Raw genomic sequence first — 17,926 nt, 5'->3', positions numbered from 1 at the left:
TGTCATGGAAATACTCTGATCCTCTCTGTGACAGAAAAATCTTTTACAGAGCCTAACCCGAGGCCCAAAGATTCCCATTTCTCTCAAGTGCCTTCAGACTGAGCCATTTATAGCTCTTTAAAATCTAATAAGATGCATGAAAATACATTAAAAATAATCTAATTGAATTAAGTCTTTGCTTAATTACATCACTGGAACTGAACTATTAGATACAGCTTCCCACAAAGTTTGCAAGGAAAAAAGACATATAAAGCAGTTTGCAATACTGGGTTAAAAGTACAGTGCTTATACATTGAAAGAGCTTTGTTAATATCTATCTGTAGCAGATAAGAACTTGAAAGTTACTTTGGTTTTATTCTGAAGCTGCATAGAATTAAAATGACATCTAAATGCTTAAGTGGATCCGAACTATGCCTTTAATCTCACTCATTTTCCTCTTGTGGAACAGAATTTATGGGCTTTAGTATCCCACTACAGGCCTTAAGTTTGTTATGGCAACATGCACTGTCTTTACTGGAACACATACAGTAAAGCGTGCTATGATGTACACTGTGGCCACACTACAGCATGGCACGTGGTACACAGAAGAGCCTTTAGAAGAAGGGATCTGCAAGACAGCTGCCTTCCATTGCAAAAAACTAGAACCAGGGAGTATGCTCCTATTTATCATATTTCCTTTTTAATAAAACCCTCAAATATTTGCACAAAAACATACATAAGCACACACGCATACAATGTTTTCAAACATACTAATGAATTAGTCACTACTCAACATTGTACTTGTACTAAAATACAAAATTCCACTTGCATAAAACAGTTCAGCAAAAGTACATGTTGAAAATCAGCTACATTGACTAGCTAAGTAAACATGAGTTCAGTGAATAAGAATACCCCAGTTAATCCTGCTGCTGTACTATAGACTGGTTCTCATCAGATGAATCGTGCAAGTTGCAGCACATAAGGCAGTTAGAGGTTACTCTTGTGGCATGAGCCACTGTTTGCTTCTCTTTTCCATCTATATTTGATGCACATTTTAGAAGTACCTATAGATTGAAACTGTACAGTACATATTCATTTTTCTATTTTTCTAAAACAATGATCAAGGCATAGAGTAAGTTTTTCCCTTCAGTTGCAACACTGGCCTTTCAAAGGAAAATACAGATGGAATTAATGCTCATTCCACTGAGAGATCAATTTCTAAAACATTTCTTCCTCCAGATGCCTACAGGTTGTAGCCAGTAGGCAACAGCAGAATCACCAGCCTCAGCTCCTCTCAGCAAGCATGACAATGAAAACTCCAATGACATGAACATGACATGAGAACTCCACTAGTTCCGCTTCCAACTCATTAACTGACCATATGCAATCACTTCTTTCACATCCCAGTTCCTTCAGTTGCAAAAGCTGGCTTACTGGAATCTACCTCCATGTGGTTCTTTGGGACCTATGCACACAACCCCAAACTCTTAGTTGAACATCATGCACCACTTGTCTTCAAGACTGTCCTGTTGAAAAATGAGTATTGAGGGTTATTGCTATATTTATGCTATGATTCACTCCTCTTGCAAAGTTTCACTGAAGCACACAGATCTCACATTCTTCAGAACACCTGGAGACCAGTTTTAGGGTTGACTTTTTTTCTTACTATTTTACATCTATACTTTTATTATCACGTTCTTATCAACAGGAAAACACAAATCCTATTCTTGGGCATGTTAATGTACAAAAGGTACTGATTTATAAAACTTTTTTAATTATGAACTTGAACAACTGCTTAGATATATGGAAATTAAACAGATCTAATGAAGTGGAATGGAGTGCTAAGTTTTAATTAAACAAATTAAAAAATTTGCAGAAAAATATATTAAATAATTTTTGAAATGGAAATGATATACTTAATTCCACGCTTTGTTGCATTAAGACTGCAGTTCAGCGGGTAAAATACTCCCAAATGCACCTTGGTTAAGTTCTATGGGGCAAACAACATGCACATTTACACACACAATTTCCTCTGAATATTTGCTCCAATGGAACATTAGTCTGCACTTTGTCTTTACTTTCAACCAACTTCCTAAGGAAAGTTCTTTCGCGATGCACAGTTTCCTACAGAGAATTTGTAGTGAATCTTAGAGGGAATAACTTATAAAATAAGCACTCAGAGCCTGTACATCTCCTGAAAGCCTGCTCCCCCAGATACACAATTATAAAGCACCATGTAGATGACCTGTTATGTCTCTCCAGCACTGACCAAATACCTTCACTAAGATACTTCTAAATCATCTGCAATCAAAAGAGCTTGCAGAAATTGCATAGTGAACAATTCTGAACGCAGGTGCTCAGAAAAACCATCAGCTACCACAGAACTGGAACAAGAACAGAAATAAGCACATTTGTGAAGTACGTTGTCTACGTTGTTTTACAGCATTTCTCCTATTCTGTCCACTTCTACTTGAGCAAGCATAGTGTTTCTACAGATGGTTCCCTAGAGGTTATCAGGCAGTGACCTGTTGACTGCAGATCATAGAGTCATAGAATGGCCTGGGTTGAAAAGGACCATAATGATCATCTAGTTTCAACCCCCCTACTATGTGCAGGGTTACTAATCACTACATCAGGCTGCCCAGAGCCACATCCAGCCTGGTCTTGAATGCCTCCAGGGATGAGGCATCTACAACCTCCTTAGGCAACCTGTTCCAGTGTGTCACCACCCTCTCTGTGAAAAATTTCTTCCTAATATCCAACCTAAACCTCCCCTGTCCCAGTTTAAAACCATTCCCCCTTGTCCGATCACTATCCACCCTTGTAAACAGCCATTCCCCCTCCTGTTTATATGCTCCCTTCAAGTACTGGAAGGCTACAATGAGGTCTCCCCGGAGCCTCTCTTCTCCAAACTAAAGCCCAGTTCCCTCAACCTTTCCTCATAGGAGAGGTGCTACAGACCTCTAATCATCTTAGTGGCCCTCCTCTGGACCCGCTCCAAGAGCTCCACATCCTTTCTGTACTTGGGGCCCCAGGCCTGGATGCAGTACTCCAGATGGGACCTCGCAAGAGCCGAATAGAGGGGCACAATCACCTCCCTCTCCCTGCTGGCCACCCCTTTTTTAATGCAGCCCAGAACACAGTTGGGCCTTCCGGGCTGCAAGCGCACACTGCTGGCTCATGTCCAGCTTCTCGTCTACCAGGACCCCCAAGTCCTTCTCCGCAGTGCTGCTCTCAAGGAGATCATCCCGCAGTTTGTATAAATATCTGGGATTGCCCCGACCCAAGTGCAGCACCCTGCACTCGGCCTTATTGAACCTCAATAGGTTTTCATGGGCCCACTTCTCCAGATGGGCACAAGTCTTTACAGCATTGCTAAGTAGCCCTGTGAGTTTCAGTGGCAAGTTTCAGTTTTATGGTTTCCCTTCTACCACCCTCAGTTAACTGTAAGAAAATCTATACCTCATTAAAAAAAAAAGTTATCTACCCACCACATTTGTCAACCATGGAGTGCTGCAAACTGCACACAGAAGACCTCCGAAGAGCTCCTCAGTAAAACACAAGCGTCTCAGGAAGGACTTCACCTAACCACTCCTGAGGGGCAGCGGTGGGAGGAGTTAGGGTAGTGGGCAGCTCTCTGAGGAGTCCTCCGATGTTCCTCAGGCACACATTTGAACACTACAAGCTCAAACTCAAGACTGGCTCCTCAGCAGGAGGGGAAGCTTCAGCTTCCTCCTGCCACAGCCACAATGGTTTTGTTAAAGCCATAGAGAAACACAGACTTGAATTTCAGTATACCTGTACATCTGTTGAAATAAACATGACTCAGGGTGCCTGCCTTTCTGACTAAGTATGAACTCAGGAGCCTCAGCAGACCTCACCTGCATGATGTGGCACTGAACCACCTGATGCCAGCAGTGCCTCACACCTCCACACACCACAGCAGCCTCGACAAGGCCAGTCTCTCCTCGTATTTTTACCTCATTTTAAGAGCTTTGGCCAGCCTCAGGAGATGATGCTTTTGTTGTCTCTGCCACCTGACAGCATTTCAGCAGCAGGCTGCAGGCCTCGCCTGAGGTGAGCACAGCACCAGGCTGTGCTGAGGTGCACCAGGCCCAGGTGCTGCCCCAGCGCTGCCCTGCAGAGCACTGAGGCCAGAATTACCACAGCGAAGCCTTTACTCCTCCAGCTGGCCTCCTCAGGGCAGCCCACCTCCATGGCACCAAGCATGTGGGCAATGTGTGATGAGGTAGGTGAATGATCATCCTGCATGTGCTCAGATTTTGATAAGCCATGTTATCTTGCCCTATTTAAAACCTGGCAGAGCCAACACATTAATCTAATATTTTTAATGTGCTCAATTATATCAGAAAGTTTTTTTTTTGTGTCAGTGCAGCTGAACAGCATGGCAATTAGTAATAATCCTAACGATTGGAACTTGCAAAATAAATTATTACTGAATAAGCAGAATTAAAGTTCTGTATAGCCCTCTCCTACCTGACAGTAATGCCTGCATGCCTGAAGTTGTATATTAAATAGATAAAATGCGACTGATGGGTGACTATCTTTCAGATGCTATGCAGAAATAGGAATGATTTGTAGTATAAAATATCCGTTATAAATACATAGCATTTAAAAAGAACAACCCTGTATTTTGTAGTAGCTTCATATTAGCAGGAAACTTAACAAACTTCCTTCACTTAATGAAATCCCCTCCAACATGCTATTCTTTCCCTGAAGAGCTATAGGCTTTCTTCTTTGCAACCTCTTCTTTGCAGTGTGCACACCTTTTGGTTTACAGGAATAACATTATCTGCTCTATAGCAAAAACTTTCCCTGATCACATCCCAGCATGCTCAGAACTGTGAAAGCAAAAGCCATCCAAAGATGGTTTAGAAATTTTACATCTATTTGGATGCAAGAAAAACAGAGACAGAGGATCAATTAACAGTATTACAAATAGCCAATGCAGGCTCAATGTAGTGTCGGAAATAAGGAAGTGCCCTCTCATTTTCAGTGCTAGCACACAGCAAGAACCAAGTTATGTGCGTGCCTATAAGCTTGAGCACCCTGGGAGTGTTTCCATGCTACATGGGACCAACCAACCCGCAAGTGTCGTGCAGATCCTCTTTGTGGATGTGGAACTAAAAATGACTATGATAAGTTTCTGTTTGAAACTCTGGTAATCCTTAAAAGTCATACAGTACTGGTAGAAGGACCTTCCAACCAAACACAGTAGAGAGAGAAGACTTCTGTTAAAAATAAGTAAAATGCCATAACCCTCCTTTCCCACAAGGAAGAAAGGGAAAGATATAGCCTAAGTTAATTGTGGTTTAGCATGACTTACTGAGAGAAAGCTGCTTGAGTCAGAAATAGCATGTGAAAAGGGGGTAATAGAAAGCTTTGGACACTAGTAACTTTGATTTTCAGGTGACATTAAGGAAGAAGGAATCTGTGGGACAAAATCTGATAATGTTGGCTTCTCTTATCACAAAACAGCTGATGAAAAATGCATAGCTTATCTGAGACCAAGACAGATGTATCTTTGCCTGCCAGCATTGGAAGATTCCACTCAGTAGAACACATACCATGGAGACATACATGCTCTGAGTTCTTGCTCAGAGACTTTTCTCACCAGGCTTCAATTTTTACCCTTCCTTCTGTTTCACTTTTTGCTTACAGCAACATCAGCTACACATATACTTTCACAACACAGAACAAAAGCGATTCTCACAAGACTTCAAGAAGTAGAGCTTTAAGAACAACAGAAACCTAATACAGGAATATCATGAGGCTTGCAGTAAAATTAAAAGTCATGACATCACTGCTGTGCCACCTTTACTGTTTTGAAAGGCTCTGAAGAGATTTTTCTGCTCAGGAAAATCAAATAGAAATTGGGGTCTGAAGACTTGGTCAGTATTCTTTAGTGCGTGCCAAAGCCTCATTTCAGCTATACTTTAAGTCACTAACCTGAGTGCTACAATATCCAAGTGCACCACAGATTTATAATATGTTTTTATTTAAAGAGAAGAAATAGCCTACAGTACCAGGCATGAGATGATATATATCGTGTCTGTTCCAAATGAACTGCTGTAGCAGACATTAAAAAGGAAAGGTGAGTTTTAAAAAAACAGCTTTAGAAAACACACTCCACCAGCTAAATCTATTTCATCCCCACTTATATTTTTAAGAAGAGAAGACAGAATGAATTAAATTGAAAGCCATGTGTTAAGTCTTTAGATTTTTCACAGAAGTTTATTGAACAAAACTCCTAAGAAGCTGCTCGCTTCTTTATCCACAGAAACCTATTTATAGGAGCTGAATTCTAATAAACACAGATTGCAGAGCAAAGAAAAAAAGGTCAGCAGTGTATGCTTAAAGCTTTATTGATGTCTTGTCAATCAATCTTTTATTTTGTTGTTTAATTTTTTTCTTAAAGGAAAAAAAATGCATGTAAGCACTTTTTCTCCTAATAGTGGATTTATTGAGCATTTCAACAAATCAGATCATAGATACAATAAGCAGTGATGGCTGATTATCAACTCTGTGTTTTCAGGTCAGGTTGTAAATTGACCCTGCATTCTCTGCTTCTCTTTCTGGGGAATAGCTAAGGCCTTTTCAAATACAATAATTTCCAATAAAGGTTCCCCCCCCCCCCCATGCATTCCACATTCTAGAATAGGTCACTTAGTGGTTAAAAAAAAACAAACACAACTGTCCTGGAAAAATATATGCAGTCACATCTATTGTCTCCTTGTAAACTAGTTAAAATAATAAAGCTGACTCTTAGATTTAAGAGTGGTTAATCTAATGGACCTAAAACTTTAGAGAATGGTTCTTTAACTATAGCATTTTTCTCCCTCCAGTTGCTATGAGGAATGGTTACAGACGTCAGCCCAGATCCTACACTTGAAGGGCAGCTGCTGCCAAGCCCTTCCAGTTCTGTTAAGTGGTTACACCTCTCCAAGGTAGTCCTTTTAACTTTTCCATTTGGCTGCAGTTTCACCTCTATCTTTTATTTCTCCAGTATCTAAGTTTGGTAATTTTAAGAGCCAGTGGTCAATACCTGAACATAGCAAATCAGATAGCAATTTATGTTGCTTTATTTTGTTATTTGTTACCTACTCCTCTTGTAACGTTACCATTCTCTATTTTTATTTTTATTTTTTTTTAATCACTATTTGCAAGTTGAGGAGGAGGTAACAATGAGGCGATTAACCTGGAAGTTGATTCCCCTGCCTCAGCTGATACATCTAATTAAAAGTAAAGTATAGCAACAGGCTGTTTTCTTCCCTCTGGTATACTCTGCATTTACTTGCCATTCCACTGTCTGCACACTTTTTCAGTTGGTCTCTTGCTCTACTGAGTTTTAGCTTTCCTTCTACTCCAAAAACAAACAAAAAACCAACAAAACAATAAAAAAAAGAGCTGACAGAACAAAGCATGAACATTACCGCAGCCCAGAGAAGATGGATAACATAGTTCAGCTCATGAGAAACATCCACTCCACAAAATCCTTCCCAAATGGAATAATAGCTGTAACTCTGCCAGACTCTCTCCCTATCTTTCGAAAACTCAATACTGACAAGATCTGAGAAATAATTTTGATATCTAGTTAATTTTCTGCAGTATGACTGCAATCTAAGCAAGCATATAAAGAGGAACTGTGCTACTATATTTTGATGGTAAAAAAAAAACCCAAACCAACACAAACAAACCAAAAAATCCCACTGCATTTTAAAAGCATTATCATTTTCACTACTGCAAGTTTATGATGTATTGTAGGTACCAGTAGGAGCATGATCACTTCTAAGGGGGTACAAGCAAATCAAGTCACAGAAATACTCTTGGATTGTTATCACAAAGACCATGAAAATACCTTCTAAATAGAAGGGCTGTCACCATATGTAGCAATACAGTACACTGGTGGAACAAGTGCCACTGCAGTTTGTAGCCAATGACCAGCTCAATATCACATGCTCCTTAATTTTATGTTACTAGCATTACTTTCTTTCCTGGCATCTTGTTCATCTGTCAGCTAGCCTTACAGGATAACATCATTTCATAGAGACAGACAGCATGTTCTGAATAAACCCTGTTGTGGCTGGCATGAAGTAGTAAACATGTGACAAATACGGTACAGGTTATGGTTTTTCACTTTATTTTATTAAAAAAATAAAATATGGCTACCTAATACAATTTAATCGGAGTGAGCTAAATAATACTTTTTGAGGTGTCAAAACCAAACAGCAATCTCCTACAACCATTCCATTAAAAAAAAACCTTTGATTTTCAGTAGATGTGTTTGCAATTTACACATCTTGTCTAATTAAAATTAGTCAGAAACTCTTTCTGGAAGGAATTACTTCATATTCCATTGTGTTTTCACTTTCTGCCATTAATGGCATTTGATGAGTTACTTGAGAGACTTTCAGCTGTCTGACTGGATAGCACATTATTTTTTTTTTTAAAGAGGAGTAAGACAATAAATAATGTACATGCACTTGAACTTCAAACTTTCATTAAACTTTCACAACATTCTAACGTATACCAGTGGCCACATGAAAATTCACAACAACAGATAATCAGACCCTACAATGAGCAATAAATCAAATGCGAGTCTCCTCTCATAAACCACTTCAGGAATCTGGTTCTTATTATTTGGACAGCTCTGATTCTGTCTCTCATCATGGAACAAAAAGCTCTGTCCCAGAAGGAGTCCCTCTGGGACAGATCTTGATTCTTGATGTTGTTCTTTTTCAGATAGTTCAGCTGATTAAAAAAAAAAAGTGAATCTTGCCTTAACAACATGCTTAGAAATGTTTTCAAGGAAAGTGTCTCAAACTATAAACTGAAAACCTGAGACTAGATCTAACTGAGCACATCTGCACATCTCAGCATGGCTCATCTTTCAGACACAGGTGAATGTTTGACCCACAAGCAAGTGCCGAGATAAAAGGTTCCCTCAAGGAACCACTGTTCCTCTCTGCTTTCTCTGCCTAGGTTTCTATTACTTCAGGGAGAACTGCATTACTGAAATGAAAATATATATTTAAAATATTCCTTTAGGTCATAGAACAGTACAGCTTTCACTTTGCAAAGCAACAGATATTTGCACTGGGAAGGAGTCTCCTCGTTTGGAATTATGGGTTGTCACTACAGAAAATTTAAACTCAGATGCAAAATGTATCCCCCATTGTTCACAGGATGGGATTACATTTATTTTACAAAATTGATGTAAAAGCCACAAGTTGTTTTCTTCTTGCCATATCCCTGTTAAAGGAGGTACATTTCTTTTTGCTTTACAAAGCATAAAACAGAAGTGTCATTATATACTTTTAAAGTATACAGATTTAAGCCTTCCCTTTTGAGAAGTAAATCAATACTGTTTCAGAAGGAAAAGAAAACATCAGCTCTAAGAACAACAGTGGCTCTCCACTTCGAGTCACTTACCCTGAAATCCTGACCGCACAGAAATCAATGGCAGAAGTCCAAGTGACACTAGGGTAAGAAAGTCACCATTCATACCTGGCTTGAGCTGCCATGTACTTAGGGAGCAGAAAGCTATTAGGAAAGATCAAATCTCAGGGTTCTGTCATGCTGCTTTTACTTTAAGAGGATGCATGAAATACATAAAGATTCACTTACGTCAACAATGAAGACTCCACAACCTCATGGGCAACTTATCTAGTAGCCCTAGACTACCCCTATCATCCCCTATCATGAATCCGTTTTTCCTTTTGCTTAAAAAGAAGTATTACATTTCACTTTTGTGCCCATTGCCTCTGCGAGGAGCCTGCCTACATCTTCTTTACTCCCTTCATCAGATATTTATTCACACTGAAAAGGTCCCCCCCAAGTCCTCTCTTCCCCAGACCAAGCCACCCCACCTCTCTCAGCCATGTCCCAAAGGCAGGCACCCCAAACTCTTAATCACCTCTCTGGCCTAGCACTGGACTCACTCCAGCATGCACATGCATTGTATGGGAGATCAAGTTCCAATTAATTTTACATTCTTTATCGTAAAAACAGGAAAAGTAGACATGCAAGTATTTGTAAGTGAACTAACCAAACATTTCATTATTATTCTTGCAGCTTTATAAAGCCTTTCTGAGGGAAATGATACTGTGTAGCCTCTGCTACCTGAATGAATGCAAAGAGGTTCCTTGCTTATGATAAAATATTTACTTGCCTCTGCCAACACAGCCATTACTGTATTTATCCTTCCAGCACCCCTTTGAGGCAGGGGTGTATTATACACATTGTACACACGCGAGACAGAGAACATGGTGACATACCTAATATTGCACAGGAAGCATGTGGAAGAGTAAGGAACATCTGAGCATGAGGCTAAATGTTTTATAGCAGATGGAAAAGTTATAAATTAAAATACTCAAGTTATTAACTGAGAAAACTTACAGTGCTGTGGGACTCATTGGAAAGGATTTCCTATGGTACGCATTTTGGTATCCTGTAATTTCTCATGGCTTCCATGAAAGCATGTGAAACTTTTCTCTCCCTGTATTCTCACTGCAACCCTGGCTGGTTCCAGGGGACAAAAGCAACAAATGAAAATGGCAACAAAACTCAACAAGAAAAAACTCACAAAACAACCAATGACTTTTTAGTTTAAAACTACTGAAGAACTATTCCTGCGTTGCCAGTTAGTCCAGGCACTTTGCTGTTCACCTCCAACCACCACATGCTAGACAGAAACCATAAGCCATTCAGCTTTTATTTTGCAGTGCTAGAACATGTAAAATCCTTTTGTTTCTTCTCATAAAATAGGTTTCACTTTGCCTTAATAATTCTTATGACCTTTATCTACATCTGTTCCAGTTTTATAAAACATTCCTGTCCATGGTTGACCAACACTACATGATATTTCTGAGGTTGTACCAGAGTCTCTATGATAGCACTAGAATTCCCTCTGGAAATATTACTCCTAATGCATCTTATGGTGGCATTGCCTTTTCCACTGCTGCATCATTTCTTAAAATAATTCTTTTTATAACCCACAATGCAGAGAAATAGAAGTATGGAATCACTATAATTGAAATATGGTTGGTTTCTAAGGAATTTCTTTGATGGAGAGAGTAGTGTACACATTTCATAGATTAACTGAAATCTTTTTTCAACTGAGAAGCATAGGGAGATGTGAGAGGAAAAGAATAGATGGAAAGGAAGAATTGATGGGTGTTATATACAAATGGAACACAAAGATGAGAGCACAGGAGTAATGATTTCTCATGTGCAACAGCAGGAGGATATAGACATTTTCTCAATTGGAAATTCTCTAACAGCTCTACACATAGAGAGGCTTGCCTGGTTCTCCTAACTTCTGGGAGGAGAAAATGGTTGATATTGACAAAACAGAAACTTTACCTATTTGGGTAGGTTTTATGCAGCAAGAAGGGTCTGCATGATCAAGCTTCTTTATCCTTTCAGCTCAGTATTCAGAAATAACTACGCAGAATGTTAGAGCAGACCTTCGTGCTGCTGTCAGAACTACAGTATCATCAGGGAAAACTGCACCATTTTGTTACTCCGATTTAAAAACCATACAAATTAAGATAATCTCCTGCAATTTCTTTAGTAAATGTAAAAAGCAGCTTTTCATATAGCTGCCACAATCACACAGCTGGTAGGAATCTAGAATCAGAATTCTTAAGAAAAGGTGAGGTTTGGCTTTTACTTTTAAAATGTATAAATAAATACAAGGAATTTTCAATATGACAAAACAATCAACTTAAAACCACAATATATTTTTCTCTGTGCATCTCAAATGTATTAGCTTTCACAGCACTGAAATATTAGTTTTACTTTATATTGTGTACATATTAAATATACATCAGAAAGTATAAAATGGTACATTCAACGTTCTTGAAGTGAAATTAGAAAGCTGAGGATTCATTTTAACTTTTTCACGTAAAGATTTCAACAGCATCGGCGTGTTTCCATGATACATTTTCCTGTCACAATTTTACTGTTTGATTTTTAAGTAAAAAGTGTTGTACAGAATTTTTTTTATTAGCTTTAATGAACATCAGCTGGCCTCTTCATATAGAAAACCTAGAAGTCCTTACTCAGTCAAAAACCTCATTGATTGCATCTTCTGATGTTAAAAATCATTCATAGCTAATACATGATTAATCACTACATATTTGTTCATGTCTTCAACATTATCTTTCTTTCTGGGAACTTTTTTTTTCCCCACACTATACACTATTTGTTTTTCTCATGCAGACTACTTTCTGAGAAGTCACTGTTGGACCAAGGGGACATCCCATCTTGCTACTCCGAAACAAGAACTTCAGTCACTCCTGTTAATACAGGTCAAGAAGAGACAAGGTCATGTAAACGTAAGCGATTCTTAACGAGTTATTTATCCATAGCTTAATTAAAGCACAAATAACCATAAAGTGACTATCTATCGATTTGGAACACATCCTGATTTAAGTTATTTTTATACCCTGAAGAACAAAGGTGAGGGGATAGAACGTCTTTAACCAAGGCAGTAATTATTACCAAAGCGAGTTATCTCCAAGAGCCCTTGTCCAGCCATCAGCAAACACTGGTAGGAACAATCACACGTGACCTAGGAATTCGCCCATTGCAGCTCGAATCCCAAGAGGACAGAGTGCATGCTGCTGTCCTTCCTCCTGCCCAGAAACCTGCCTCCACATTTCACAGAACAATGGGAGTGTGATTCTCGGTGCCAGGAGATCAGCCCAGTAAATGCCAAGTCAGCAGATCACAAATAGTTCCTGTGGACCAGATGAGCAGTCATCCAGTCTCTAAGTGGGGCTATCACTGGCTTTTCTGAGCAGAGGTGGAAAAGAAAGGAACAAACCACCCATGCATTATACAGCTACGGAAAAGCTTGCATACATGAAAAATCTTTTTACGCATTTCACCAGTTAGAAGCTGCCTTTGCTAGACAGAGTCCTACCTGACTTCTAAAACTCTAGGCATTGCTTCTTTTTCCTTACATCTTTCTGTATATGTCTATTTCTGGCTGAATGTATATTTCTGAAATTGTCTGCAACCTCTGCCTTCCTTAAGAACCCCTAAGCCAAAATTACTGAGGAATAAACAGACTCCTTTTTCAACAATTAACAAAAGGGAGCTGTAATTTAATTTTAGCTAGTTGTTTTCTGACAGGAACACATTGTCTTAAAAATATATATATACACACACACACACACACACACCCATTATTTAGTATCCTTACACAGATTTTGCTGGAAATATCTCCTAGCTCTCTTTATTAAATCCCTTAGTGTCTATTTCTTTGTTTATCCTAAGTCTCTGCATTTCTGCAAAATCTTGTGGCGGCCAATTTCATAGGCTATGCAATTTCTGAACTATTCCTAAAAACAAAAATCAGTTTGCTTTTCCTTCACTTCTGATTTCATATCACATTGCTTGAAATTTTAACGTTGAAAAGGGATGAAGAGACAAAGAACAACAAATTCCTACAGTAAAGTTAAAGAACTTCATGGAAATAAAGCAAATAATCTGTATTACTAATGGACCTATTTACACCTGTGATTTCTTGTTTGCAATACATGCATAATATATATAACAGCAAATCTTGCTATGCATGCCACTTTTTTTTTTTTCCTCTCCTCAAAATGCATACTAATTACTGCAGCAAAATTGAATTTGCCTGTGCATACATTGAGGTCAACCATGCAGTTAGTAATGAATGAAGCACTAAGAATTCAGCTGTGCAACCAAGAAGGAAATATGTATTTAAAATCATGAGCAGGATTCTAATTACTGAGTCTGGGAAATAATCTAGTTAATTTCAGCTTTAACATTAAATAATTCTAAAAGATACTAAGCTACTTTCCACGCTTAATTAGAGGCTCAACTTCACTGAAAATCTCCTGAAACACCACAGTCAGTGGTAGAAGAGTATCTACTTAAACTCTTCCCTGGAATATCATAGCATCTACAAGTGCTGCTCCGAAAGTAACACCTCTTATTTTATTATGTTGGCTCAGGACACTGGGGCAAATGGTGGTGGTACAGTAGTAGGAGTTGAATCTTCCTGCCAGTATTCTGTTATGCGTTGTTACTGTGCAACAGATGGCAGCAGAGGGGCACTCTGACAAAATGATGTCTGATGTGAAAGTGTGTATGAAGCAAAGGGGTGGAACTGAATCCCTTCATGCAGAAAAAATGGTGGCCACTGACTTCATCAACTCTTGCTGAACATTTATGGAGACCAAGCAGTGGATGTGAGTGGTACATTTCAGCAGTGGTGACAGCAACAGTGGGTCACCTTCACTGGTGCAGATTTTTCACAAGCTTGGCATGCGGGCTCTTGCTCATGGCTGGTGAAAGAGCTAGTGGCAGTGACTGCATTGAGAAATAATGTTTTATAGCTGAGATTTTGCTCTATCAGATATTGTTATTGCACTCTTTGTATCTGCTAGTTTCCATGGAAATAAATAGGAGGCATTACTTTCAGAGCAATGTACTTATGACATAAGTGTTATTACCTGAAAATGTCATGGCATGCAGAAGAAAGTTACTGTGTTATTATATTACAATTTTGGTAATAGATATATCATCTAAATCACCACAGAACACTGCACAGCAATTTATAGTGGATCATTAAAACTGACGAATGCCACAGAAAAATCACTGAGATGAGAAAAGACGTTAAGTGTGAAAGAAGAATTTTCAAATTCATTTAGAAAAGTCCCCATGCTGAAAAGTTACTGTATCAATTCTGACCAAATTATTCACAAGTTTCCACATCAACATAACATAACTTAAAACCTGAACAGCTTTAAGGCTCCTGAAATTATGCTACAAAAGGAAGCTGTAGAGAATTTTCTTGTCAATGCAGGAATAGTCAATAGCAAAGAGAGTAACCATCAAACAAGCCAGTTGCAGCTGAGGGAAAGCAACAGAAATGACAAGTCAGCATGAATGCATGGGTGGGACTGTTTGTCAAGTTGCTATGCCAGCAGCTAAGACTATATCAGTATTCCCCTTCTAAAACTCAATTTTTAAAGAATTTATATTGCTTGACTGTTCAAATATGTTTTTAGGCAGAAACAACGGTGCACTGTGCACTGGCAAATTCTTAAATTAAAAATGGCCTCCAAAATTGCTCCAGCAATTTTCTGCACGCAATTGTTTCCATGTGAAAAGATCTGCACTTCGGGATGAAAACAGCATACTTCCTTTCAAAGATTATTCTTTTTTTCCTTTTATATACATTAATGGCAAAACAACAGCTCCAAATCAAAAGAACAGCGCCAAGAAGTAAGCATTGCTGGATGTGTCCCTGCATTTGAATGCAGGCATACTGCAAGCTGGAAAGTACAGGTTTTGGGGTCAATTTTAAATCCACCAAGAAATCTATTTAGAAAAGCCTCAAATGAGAAACCATTTTATTTTCTAATATGCAGTTGTGTCCCTTGGCAAATATGCCAAAAGCAGCAAAATGATGAGGGCTTGCATTTTTAATATATTTTTTTAATATTCATTTTTATTCCCTAAGTGAACAATATGTACTAAATCATAGCAGCTGATCATCTTTAAATTATTTCTATCACCCTTCCATTAGCAGCTATTCTTTCTTTTTAGCCATCTAGGTTTTTGGAAGATAAAAATCAATGCTATAAGCCATTGCACATATATTAATAAAGACGATATTGTTACAAAAAAATTTCATCGCTTTTAAGCAAGATAAACAGTTCTTTTTAATCCAAAACATCAAAACAATTATCTACAGTTTGTTAAGCCAAAATGTCTTGTCAAAAACCAGCATGCTTAGGGATTCACGTCAATAAGTTACAAACCAAAACAGAGTGAAGTTGCTGAAATGTTTCTAGTTTCAGTGGTAAAGACATATGCACCAAGCATTCATCAGTCCCGCAGTCTCTGTACAGCACAGAGAAATAGATGAGCTGGAGGTGCCAGATCAGTTGCTGATCCTGCTCAGCAATACATCTCCAAGTGACAGATCAAGACTCTTCAGGAGTGAAAGGCAAAATAAAATAGGAAATTATGCTAGCCTGCAGAAAGAGTTCCCTACAAGTGCTTAAACACGTTTACATATACACACACACACACAATTAATTTGGACACTATTCGTTTATCATCTGGTTTGCTCCGACATGTGCAATCTTTTTCAATATTTACACAAAGGCAGTTTCCGCAGCACCCTCACAGAGACTTTGCAGGAAATAATGACTTTCCTTTGTTCGGGCTTTGCACACCAGAAGAGCTCCTCTGCGTGCACATGGCTTGAGCACAACCTACAGATGCAGAACCTTTGTGCTCTTTATTAAGACTCAGTTTTTGTTTAGGGAGATGGAGCCTCCCAGATTATTGCCCACCATGTGGTACATGAAACAGCTTTCAGTTGGGCCTGAAATCTTATTGTGCAGAGGGCTGTGGACACACAGAAGAAGAACAAAACTGACCAAAGACAGATTGCAATGCAAAGTGATTTGCTATTTGGAAGTGAAATAGAGCCCATCACAACCAGCCTGGAAGCAATACTAGTTGACCGACACCAAAGCCATTTATGAAGTTTGAAACTCACATTTTGGGAGCTGATTTCTGCCATTAAACTGTAAATACTCATACCTCCCAGCAACTAAGCTGACTGTGCCTTTGCAATCAAAAGCCTTTCCTACGTGTGCATGTTTACTAATGTGACTGTTATATTTCTTGACACCATCATTAGAAAATTACAGTATCAGATTCACATATTTAAAAACAAAACAAAACAAAAAACGCTTTTCTTCCCTAGAACAGATTAAGGAGACAGCCTAATGCTCCAGATTTAAAATAAAAAGCCTCGGCCATAACACCTTTTCCTCTCCCACTAATCATTACTGTGAGATCAGGGTCATTTTTGCCTCAGTTTTTGCCTTGAATCTGTCTCTAAATTCACAAACTTGAGAACAAAGCAGCTTCCTAAGGGACTTTTCCCCAAGACCTTCTGGTTCTGGTACTAAATCTTTAAAACATGGGATGAAACATAGTATCTACAGCAACATTAGAGTTCTTTTGAACCACATCACCACAGTCCTCTTTTTTTTTTTTTTCTTCTTCTTTTTCCCCTCCTTAATGTTAGCCTCTCCCTGCTGCTTCCAAACCAGCTAGGAACCAAAGCAGAAAGGCAAAACGCAGTCCCTTTGCCTTTCTGAAATAATCCACCACAAACCCTCTAATAAAAAATACTTCATGATCTGCTTTCTTACTGCTGTGCAAAGGAACACACTGAATACCGGGCAAGCAAGCTATACTTCACTATTACTCACCCACCCAGAATTTGCCCAAACCTGAAGTCCCTGTAAGTTGCACAAAACTAGGCAGGGAGCCTAAATCTAGCTAAAATTGTTCCTCCCAGCACAGGATCTTGTAGCTGGTGTAAAGGACTAAAACTGCTGATTGTTCCTTAAAACCACTAGTTGCAGGTGTGCACCATCAGATCACACCTCCCAGGCATCACCTGAAACCATAAGCTTAACAGATGTAGGAACCTCTTTGATAAAGAGACTATCAGGAAGCAGTGGGTGCATAGCATCTCTACCATTTGCTTTAGACTTTACTTCCATCCAGGTGATTTAACTATGTGCCTACACAATTTTAGTAATTTAGCAGTTTTAGTATTTGACTTCCTGTGGACGTGGCTAGCAGAATCAGAGTGTACATACCCCTAAGGACAAAGCTCTGGCTGTGCGTGAAGGTCTGTGCCTAGTGTTTTCAGGTGTATTCTTCTTGGCCTCACTCCTGCCTTGCAGCGTGGCTTGTGGAAATGCAAGGGGAGGACACTTCATGTGGTTGTGTGGAGACTCCAGATGCTGCCAAATTCATCTGGAGCTGAAGCCTGATATTTCAGAGAGCTCAAATCTGAAACTCAAGCTGCCCCACTATGCCCTGCAACATTTTAGCCCAAGCAGGGTTT

At 39.0% G+C, this 17,926-nt stretch overlaps 1 long non-coding RNA gene across 1 annotated transcript; it reads left to right on the top strand.

The window, feature by feature from the left end:
* Nucleotides 1-3,595: 3,595 nt before the first annotated feature.
* Nucleotides 3,596-13,131, top strand: LOC121111681. Its single transcript, XR_005862901.1, has 3 exons — nt 3,596-4,228; nt 6,846-6,947; nt 12,226-13,131. It is a non-coding gene; the product is annotated as an uncharacterized LOC121111681 (long non-coding RNA).
* The last annotated feature ends 4,795 nt before the right edge of the window (nt 13,132-17,926 follow it).

The sequence above is a fragment of the Gallus gallus genome, chromosome 11 (assembly GCF_016699485.2).
Source record: "Gallus gallus isolate bGalGal1 chromosome 11, bGalGal1.mat.broiler.GRCg7b, whole genome shotgun sequence".
Classification (NCBI taxonomy): Eukaryota; Metazoa; Chordata; class Aves; order Galliformes; family Phasianidae; genus Gallus; species Gallus gallus.
The sequence above is the reverse complement of the archived record's forward strand: the minus strand, read 5'-3'. Positions and strand labels throughout refer to the sequence as shown.